At 39.1% G+C, this 10787-nt stretch overlaps 1 pseudogene; it reads right to left on the bottom strand.

The window, feature by feature from the left end:
• Window positions 1-9435: 9435 nt before the first annotated feature.
• On the bottom strand, window positions 9436-10395 carry LOC106341462 (annotated as a pseudogene).
• Window positions 10396-10787: the final 392 nt, after the last annotated feature.

Below are 10787 nucleotides of genomic sequence, written 5' to 3'. Positions count from 1 at the left end.
CTGATCTAGTGAGCTTAGTAAGCTATCATTCAACTCGCGCATAAAGCTTAACTAGAAGCGCGTCGATCGATATCATTATTGAATAATCGATCGACGGAGCGAAAGGCGTATCGATTGATATCCCTATTGGATCATCGATCGACACTTTCTATTGGTCGACATACGATAGTTGAGATCATTAGATATAGTTAATAGACAAGTCTAAACAAGCGAAAGCTGATAGACTTGTTGACTAAGTAGTCGAGCTTTACATTATCATGCATGCAACTCATTAGGCATCTGTAGGATTATAATCCCGAGTTTCCTGAATAAAAACCCTAAGTCTAACTATTTTCTTTTTAAGCCCAAAACCTCAACCAATAAATTGAACAAACATTTGTCAATATAAAACTGCAATTTACATTTAAATCTCTAAAACCATCTAGCTTAACAAATCATATAAGATTTCCTAGGTTCCCTAGCTCCCTGTGAATTCGATCCCTAAGTACTACAACTCGACCTATTATTTGACAGGGTATAAATCACTCATTAGGGTAATTTGAGTGGTATCAAGCAGAAGAAGAATCAATAAATCATTTATTTTTGAATGTCCCCCGGTTGTCCAGGTATGGGCTCTCTCAAAAATCCCATCGAAAATCTAGCTTGTTTTACTACTAAATCAATTTTTCCAAATATAGATCATTTGTTTTGCAGGTTTCACCGCAAGTGGATAATTATCAATTTGCATATATTTTATGTACCAGAAAAGGACGAAACAACATGGTTTTCAGCAACATCGATACCAACCCTAGAGATACTCTCCAATTGGCAGAAACTATATCAACACTTTGGATTGATGCACACACATCACTAACACAACGGGTCACACAAACTAGAGAGGTGGAGTCGGAAACTTTACATCACATACCGGGGCCATGGTTTTTACAGATGGGTCGTGGAATGATTAGGACAATTACTCGTGAAAAGGTTGGTATAGTACATCGGAAGGCTTTTATGGGCTGATGGGTGCAAGGAACATGAGAGCCCGCCTTTTACCCCATCATTCGGAATTAGAAGCCTCATCTGGGCAATGAAAAGCATGAGGAACTTAAGACAGTTTCCTCAACTAGTGAAGATGGTTTCGTAACTAGAAGAATAGATTGTCTTTGATACTTATTTGGAAGATATTCAGCTTCTCAAAGAGAATTTCAATCACTCAGAGTTCACACATGTACCCTGGATGCAGAATTGAAGGACAGACAGTCTGACACGAAAGGAAACAACCGTATTTCGTCAATTAACAGAGTTACCAATTTGGTCAGCAGAATCTTATTTTTTGAGTCTGTCTATGTTGATAAGAAAAAAAAGACATCACTTGTTAAGTTTTACTAAATCTTATCTTCATGTGAGAACAAAGAATCAGATTACTACTTTTCTTAACCCCAAACTTGATTCTTCGCTGATTCTTGATCTCCTTCTCCTCCCCAAACTCGTCTACTCTTACACGTTAAAGATACCTTGATAATTGACTATGGACTAATGCTTTCTTTGTTTTAAATTTGTTTCTATGGCATTTTCAGCCAAACATCTAATCTCAAATTAGAAGAGACACATACTTTTCTTTTTACTCTGTAAAAAAATGGAAAGCAAAGAGCAAGAACTTCAATCCCCACTCAGTATGTGCGAACGATTCTATGATTTATTGGTGAAGTTATTAGCCACGCAGGCTTTTAAGAAAGTAACTCTTGGCTATCCATTAATACTTGGTGCAATCGAACGACCGGAGAAAAATTCTGATATTCGCTCTAACATCATCTGTGGTGTTGAAAACATCATGGAGAAAAATGAAATGTTATCTGTAACAGCCCGATCCCCCGGCGTCCGACCGGGGTTTTCGAAGGGGCGTTATGGACACGTGTCTACTCATTTAGCCAACCCTACGTGTCCCGTTACTGGTCCCGGGAGACGAGCGCATAACCTTCTTTGAAATACCGTCACACCCACATCCATATACTTCTACTTACAGTCCTGCGCACAGGGAAAAATGGAAATGGAGGGGTGAGTAACAAGTTACTCAGTGAAGTGGTTCTAGCCCAGCCTGCCCGCATGACACTCTATACTACTCTATGCGGGAACTAGGACTGACTAGCCACTACAATCAGTTAATGCATTTTATCATTTCCTAACGTCATCTATTGATTTTCCACATTCACTTCCATTCATTTCTAACAACCTAGTGATCAATCAATACAATGATCTCACTCATTGCCACACACGTCAAACCCTAGGCTTAACCGAAAAACCCTAGGCGTCCGACTCGATCCTATGACACCTTTAACTCCCTGTTACCCGACCATGAGCTAAAAACCCTACAATGCACATCCTTTTCATCTTTTCGTCCTTTTCAACAGTGGGTAGCCCCAACTAGGCTTCTACCCCATATTCTTGTGGATTGGCCACATCTCCTATGGATACCTAGCGTGGACTACTACCCCACATACTTTCCTTAGACCCTCTATATGCTTTCCCACCCATGCTTAACCTTATCATCATTCTCTCATACTTTTACTTTTCCTTTCACTTCCTTATCATTTTCACTTATCCCTTCCCATTCTCATTTACCTTCCTTTTTCATTCATACTTGTACTTGGGACTCAATTCACTAGACGCCACCCGCTATCGGTGTCACACACAATACACATCGCATTCAAGTTCTACTTCAATAACTTTTATAATCATTACTCGTCTATCGTCCTAGCATTTATTTCTCTCTAGCATCCTAACTTCAATCACAACAACACATGGGACAACACATCCAAACATACTAGAATCAACTACCAATCAATCATCACCACAACAATTCAATTCAGTTCATCGAGTCCCATTTATCAGTATGAGGGTTCTTATGCATCATGATCCATTCATCTATCATCCTAGCAATACCATGTCCTATCAACCTAACTCCCAATCAGGGTCTAATCAAACCTAACTCCAACATATAGGAGTATACAGAATCATGAAAGAAGGTTGGGTTCGAGACACTCCACCTTAGTCTAGATCTGGATCTGGATCTGTAAACACGGATTTAAGAAGGTTGAGATCTGGTCACCACCACCACTTCACGGCGCCGGCGAGAGGGAGAGAGAGAGAGGGCGTGCGACGGCGAGGAGAGAGAGGGGGTGTCGGCGAGGAGAGAGAGAGAGAGCGACGCGCGGGAGAGAGAGAGAAGAGAGAGAGGCGGCGCAGGATAGAAGGGGAGAGAGCTCGACGGCTAGGGTTTTCGGCCTCCGGGAATTCTCTGCAGAGCTTCGCTTCAGATTTGTGATGAGGCCAAAAGGGAGGCTGCATCTCTTTTTGTAGGAAAGGGGAAGGGAAACCCTAGTTTTTGCCAAATGGGCCGTAGAGAAACCCATATTCTTTGGGAAATTTTACGGTCCAGGAACCGGGCCGTTACATTATCACTCAACGGAGAACAACTAGAGTTACGTCAACCAAAAGAAAAGGCTCCAAAAAAAATTGTAAGTATAAAGGAAGAAGTCGATGAGATACGAATAAGTTCAAGGAGAATTAAGAAGAAGACATCCAAAGGAAGTTTTGAATCCTTCCAGCATGAGGTTATGTCTCTAAAACCATTGAAATCAATTCTGAGGAAGGATTCAGAAGGGAAAAACAACATATGACCACATATTACTGGATTTGTTGTACGAAATATCTGTTAACGTAACGTAGAAATAAATATGAGTCGTGAGTATGACTGATATGTAAAAGAAAGTACCGGGAATGACACTGTGTATTATAATATATTTATAGTCATACACTATATGCCTTTTTATAGAGAAACCAGCGGCAATAACTTTTAAACAATTTTACAAATAAATGTATAAACATAGGAGTTATTTTTGGTTCACTCCCTAGGGTGAACCTCTAGGTTCACCAACCAATAGGATTTCATTATTTTAAATTCGATATCTTTTAAAAAAGGAAATAAAATATTATCAAATTATATTATGTTTAAAAAAAAAATCTTTTAAACGTCGTGACCAAAACACTAAACCCTAAATCCTAATCCCTAAACCCTAAATCTTAAACCCTAAACTCTGGGGTAAATCCTAAACTCTTGGGTAAATCCTAAACCATTAGGTAAACTCTAAACCCTTGGGTAAACCCTAAAACCTTGGATAAATCATAAACTCTAAATAAAAACACTAAACCCTAATACTCTAAACCCTAAACCCTTGAGTGTTTTAGTGTTTAGTGATTTTGATTTAGAGTTTAAGATTTATCCTAGAATTTAGGGTTTACCCAAGGGTTTAGGGTTTAGCATTAGATTTAGGGTTTAATGTTTTGCTGACGACGTTAAAAATATTTTTTTTTGTAATTACTACTATTTTTTTTTTACCTTTTAATTTTAAAAAGATAATATAATTTGAAAATATTTTGTTTTCTTTTTTAAAAGATATCGAATATGAAATAACACAATCCTATTGGTTGGTGAATCTAGAGGTTAACCCAAGAATAAGTCTAAACATAGCTAGTTCGTAGTTAAGATATTCAATGCATAAATTATACAGTATAATATGCCTTGAGGATTTTTTTTTTTTTTTTGTCACATAAATTTCATTAGAACTAAGAATTAGAGAATGAGCCAAAAGATGGCCCAACTCCTGAAGTTCAATACAAAGATAAGAAGGCTTTAAGAGCCTCTTTTGCTGAAACATTGGCTAAAGTAGAAAAGCAAGAGAAGATTGATGCAAAACCAGAGGAGATCGATCGTATGTCTTTCACAATTCCGATGATTTCTTTAGACTGTAGGTTGCCGGAGATAGCTCTGAAGAGCGTTGAAATGTCGGTGAATACCTTGAGTTTTGGGAACTCGAGGATTTGCACCATGCAAAAGGCCAATCGCATCGCGATAACCTCTGCGATTAAGAGAGATCCAATGTAACTTTGACCCAAGGATCCATGGATCGGAGCTTCCCAAGCTGCATCCGCCTTACAGATGATCAAGTTGCTGTCTTGTTGAAACCTTGGTGCATGTCTGATGCGAATCTGAGCTGATGAAGGTGCGCTTCTTGTGACCTTGACTGTAGGGAAAGGCCTTATGTGCCTAAATTTGGATCAAATATTCATGAGCAATGGAGAAGCGGCTGTGTAGACTCTCCTGGCCTGTGATGGCTGAAAAAGCAGTGAAGCAAATTCAAGCACATCATCACGGCTTTGGGCTAGGTGAACCCTATATACTGAAGCAAAACAGCGGCCCATGAACTGGCGGGATGCCTCGGTGAAAGAGCTGTCGCTTGAAGAACATGGAAAGGAGGTTGAGTTGCCAGTGGAGCAGTAGGGTTTGAGGATTATGCGGCTGTATACGGATACTCTAGATATGTTTCTCATTGTGGAGACAAACCAGAATGCATCCAAGCTGCAACGATTGAGCAAGACTGTAGCCACAAAACATTCCACTACCAATCTATCAACATCCAAAATCCAGTCCCCAAGACTTCGAAATGTTGTGTACTGGAGAGAGAGAGGTTTGAGAACAGCTAGCCACATTAATACACTCACATCCACAAAATTATCTTGCAGAGAAACAAGAAAGGCCCTTATGGCTGAGCTTGACAAGTAACACTCTAGTTGATGTTCCAATTCTTGAGACCGTACAGCCGGCTGAGGGGTTAGTCTTTGCCGGTGAGGGAAGGAGACCATCAGAGATAACCAACATTTGTAGGGTTGAGACATGGGTAGATCTAGTTGGTGAAGCCCTACAAACGGCAGAGGTTGACGATTCTGATTAACATGACCCTGTGGAGTAGGAGACTCCAACATTGACGCATCCGCTACCTCCCACGAATCAGCGAGACTCCTCCAGACAGGAACGAGCTTCGAGACCTTGTTGTGCAAAGAGAGGTGGAACCGGAAAGGGCTTGGAAGTGACCTTGGTGATTGGACGGAGATAGATGACGGCCGAGCACAGAACAGAGAAGGAGACTATGGAGGAGAGGTGTTGACTGAAGACGATGGTGGTGGTTGAGGTGTAATGGTCGGGTCCGGTGGATCTGCTGGTTCCGGTGGGTGGAGAGGGTTCGACAGCACCGGCTGAGACTTCCGCCGGTAGAGAACGAGAGAGAGACGTGGAGTCACCTGGTTTCTCGGCGCGGAGGACGGAAGCGGGACAAAAAACTTTGGCATCTCAAATCGGAGATTCGACTTTGGCGGAGAGAGCACGAGAGAGGAGCTTCGATCAGATGGAGAGCGTATCAACCGTGCCGGAGCTCCGGTGGGACAAGCTCATTGTTGGTGTTGCGGCTCCTCGGGTCTCGTGTCTGGGAGAGAAACTCCTAGGGCAAACTCCTTGAGGATAAAATTATCATTTCTCCTTCTTTCTCTTTTCCAGACACGTTTTTTTTCTTCATTTTTTTAATTATATAGAGCTTCTTTCACCTTTTTATTAAATCTAAATTTGACGTCTTCAAGATGAAAACATGAATTCGATGATGAGTTATTTGAAACACATTTATTATAAGATATTCGATTGATTGCAAGGAGAATAACAAGTAAATTAGCTTAGGGCCGCTTTTCTTATATATATGGGTCCTCTCTCTCTCTCTCTATCTCTACCTCTATCTCTCTCTCTCTCTCTCTCTCTCTCTCTCTCTCTCCCTCCCTCCCTCCGAATTCACTACAAACGTTTGCATTTTTATGATATTTTCTTCGAATTCATTAATATTTCCTCTTTGAACTCGATCACCCTGAGAGGTTTGAGTCATCAAAATTGGCCATATATCAGCGAGAAAGGAGGTACAAGGAATCTGGTGATCTCTAGTCGGGAATTTAAGAGTTGGCTAGGTTTTCCTATTAGTCAGAAGAATCAAAATCCAACATCTCAGCGTTGGATTCCAAGAAGGACATCATTAGCCAGCAACTGAATCCTTATAAATCATCAATATAAAAACTAATATGAGATATAGAAATTAAAATTTAATACAACTGAACAATTTAATGAACATACATTGATTTGGTAACCATGAATTACACAATGCTTATTACACAATGCTTATGGTTTGAAAACAATAGGTTTAAACATGGGCGTACTTTTGTGGTTAGATTCTCAGGGATAGATTTTAGATTAAAATTTTTTTTTGGTTTTATTAATAGATTTACATATCAGTGTTGAGTAGTTTATATTTAACATATGTAATAATTAATTGCGACTTTTTGGTTATCAAATAGATATTTAGGGTTTGGGGCTTGTGGTTTAGGGTATAGTAGATAATTATGAAGATGACAGCCTAAATTTAAATTATGCTTATAATCTTTGGGATTATAAAAGTGAATATTTAAATATATTGAACATTAAAACTTACCTACTAAAATCAGATTCTTTATTTGAATAAATAGATGGCCTTAGGTAACTATTGAAGTATTTCTATATTCAACTAGGGTCGGCCCGCCCTACGGGTGGGATATTAGTTAATTTGATGTTCACTAAATGTTCGAGTTGAAATTTGTTTTAAGATTCAAAAATTTGGTTATCTGTTATGTGTTACTTATTAGTATGCGGTGGTATAGTTGTTTTTCGATTATTCTTGCTTTGGTATTGTATCAAATTAACTAATTGTCCAACTCATAATTATAGATGTACAAATGTGGATTTGTAATAAAGTTTGATGACAATACTGTTTTTTTCATTTTAATTTTTATTCATAGTGGAGTGTGCATGTGTCAGAAAGAGGCCTATAACAACTTTTATGTTTTTGCGTATGGATTTTAAATATATATTATTTTGTATAATGCATACTTGCTCTACAACATTTGCTTGTAAACTAAAAAAACTGTTTTCTATATTTTTAAAAGAGAAAATATTTAGTCTATAATATAACATGAACATATGTATTGACTATATATAGAAGTTGGGTGTTATTTTAAAATGACATATGTATAGAGATTTTTCAACCATTACTTCACTGGCACAAAACATTTATAACTGTAAATATCTTCTTTTAAAAGCAAAACTAATAAAAACGTGTACAACAAATGTATTTTGATATATATTATATGCATCAAGTTATAAAGGTTGGAAACATTGCAAAACTGTTTGGAGCAAAGTTTTTAACTTCACGATCTTCATCTTGACGTCAGTTCAGTGTCGGCCCTGGCCACAAGCAGAAGAAGCATGGGCTTCCAGCCGACACGATAATAAGTATTTTCGCGGCCACATATTTATAAAAAGTGACTTCAGCCTAGTGGTTCTAAGAGAAATTACCAGTGCTAGAGGTGCTGGGTTTGATTACCCCTGACTGCATTCATTTATTTTGGCTCCAAATATAAAATGGGACACGTGTCACTCCCATAACGCACGACTTGATGATGTGGCTTCACGGGAGAGAGGCGAACATTTCTTTATATATATAGATTCCGGTTTCAGCCATGGACAATTATTCATAACGTAACACATGATTACACATGTTGAACAATACATAACTTAAGTCAATCACATAATATTTGAAATCCGGCCCAAAATATTTCACGATATCTTCGGGTCAAAATTGGTCACGACAGAATCAATGTCGGAAAGTTCTCAAGAAAAACGTTTCTCAGTGAAAAAGAAAGATTAAATTCAAAAGAAGAGAAGAGTGGATTTGGATTGAGCATGTCATCTAACTCGCCCGTTCGGCGAGTTGGATCGAGCAGGTCGTCCAACTCGCCCGTTCGGTGATTTGGATTGAGCATGTCATCTAACTCGCCCGTTCGGCGAGTTGGATCGAGCAGGTCGTCCAACTCGCCCGTTCAGCGAGTTGGAACGAACGGGCGAGTTGGACCCCCATTCGGCTAGTTTGATCAACTAGCCTGCCTTCATCCCGTCTTTGTAGCTCCCTCCTTCAAGATCGGATCGAACTTGCTCTTGTTTCATCTCGACCAGAGTCACCGTTGAAACTTTACTATTTAAAAACCGCAAGAACTTGTTTTCTCGTATGAAGTTCAAATTGATCGTATAAAACGGCAACGGTTAACTAAACACCTCGAACGGCCTACACTATACTAGAAATTCGAACCTTCTTCGGAATCGACGCCATTTCGGAAGTGCTCTGTCGAATGGTAAAACATAGATAGTCTCCTCGCAGCACCACACCACCTATCGAAACTCCACCTTCCTGCGATTATTGATTCTCTTAAATGCTTGGGATGGAGAATCTTCATAGTGAAAGGAATCTTGCCGCATGATTTTCCAATGTTGTCTTCTTCTGAAGGTTCCAACGCTCCGCTCTCACTTCTTTAACCTTTCTCTCCTTATTATCATGGATGGTGTTTGTGTTCTGTTCACCATCTCCATTCTTCTGTCATGTGTTCTGCTCCTTTGTTCTCCTTTCTCTTTCTCTACATGACTTAATCATTTGCCAAATACTGAAATAATAAATGTTTTAACATTTTTTTCTGACAAACAAAATAAATACTTCTCAGTTTAAAACTTTGCTTCTGTTGTTTTGAATTTAGTACAAAATCGCTAGGATATTAGAACAAGGGTATGACAACACGAAAGGCAAGACCATAGACTGAACTTTTTGTCAGCTTACAATCATGCATAATAAGTGAATTTCAGAAAATCTGTTCCTTACCAATAAGAAGGATAACAATTACCAAAACTTGTTATCATCGAAGTCACTTCAAAAATCATGTTTGCAATTAGAAGCAATGATTGAAACATGTTTGCAATTAAATAGGAGATTTTTAATTAATCACACACCTGGTCATGGCTAAAGTCGAACCAAACTTGAAACGCTTCAGGCCATAACGTTGTTTCTCTTAAAAATTCCCAAACGCAACTTCCCATTTCGAACACCGAATATAACGCCACGATCGCGTTCGCCACGAACACGAATCTGTTAACCAAAACGGGATTCTGATCTAAGTTACAAAATTTGCGTTTGATTCTCTTTTTTAAATTGGGTAGCGGATGAAAGGAGAAATCAAACCTGAAAGCGTCGAAGTAGTACCAGTGAGGTGAACCGGAGCCTTGGAAATTGGTGAGCATGAAGACGGCGGAGGCGAGTGAGAAGGGGAGAGAGGCGAGGCGGAGGAGGAGGATTATGGAAATTAAGCGACAGAGATTCTGAGCTGCGACGGTTGGTGGAAGTGAGTGAGGTCCTGCGAGGTTGGAGATTCACCGTTGCGCATGGCGGTGGAGGAGGAGATGATTTGTGGTTAACTGTGATGAAGAAGAAAAGAGACGCTGACTCATGAGAAGTGCAGTGAGTTTAAAGATGGAGTATATATAACGCGGAATGGACCTGGTCCATCATTGATTGAGTAAAAATGGGAGACGTAGAGGTAGAGAATTAGAAATCGATTCATGGAATCACAAATTCTGAGTGTACTCTCTAAATTAATCAAACCCTAGATTCCATGGACAAACAGGTTTCGAGCAGATGTATACTAGGCCAAAAATAATATTAGGTGTCAAAGACCCATTGAAGATGCAATTTTTTACAAACGAACGGCAGCTCAAACAAATTAAAAAAAAATGTGGGATCCACAGATGCACACGTGGAAATCCTCAGAAGTAAGGAAACAATCCCATTATAATATAGATTAGATAGTCTTCTTCATATCAAACTTTTATCTCATTTATTTTCTTTTGATCATTTATGTGAACACTTTGCTCATTGAGACCTCTGCATATCTAACATTCCATTCACACTAATTGACAAAATTGTAGCTATACATCCTTGCTCTCTCCTTCTTCCTCCAATACATGCCTTAAGTTACACCACTGTAGCTATATATATCTATATATTCTAAAAACCACCTGAAAT

This window comes from Brassica oleracea, chromosome C4 (genome assembly GCF_000695525.1).
Source record: "Brassica oleracea var. oleracea cultivar TO1000 chromosome C4, BOL, whole genome shotgun sequence".
NCBI classification, from domain to species: domain Eukaryota; kingdom Viridiplantae; phylum Streptophyta; class Magnoliopsida; order Brassicales; family Brassicaceae; genus Brassica; species Brassica oleracea.
Note: the sequence above shows the minus strand (reverse complement) of the source record. Positions and strands in the feature narration are given on the sequence as shown.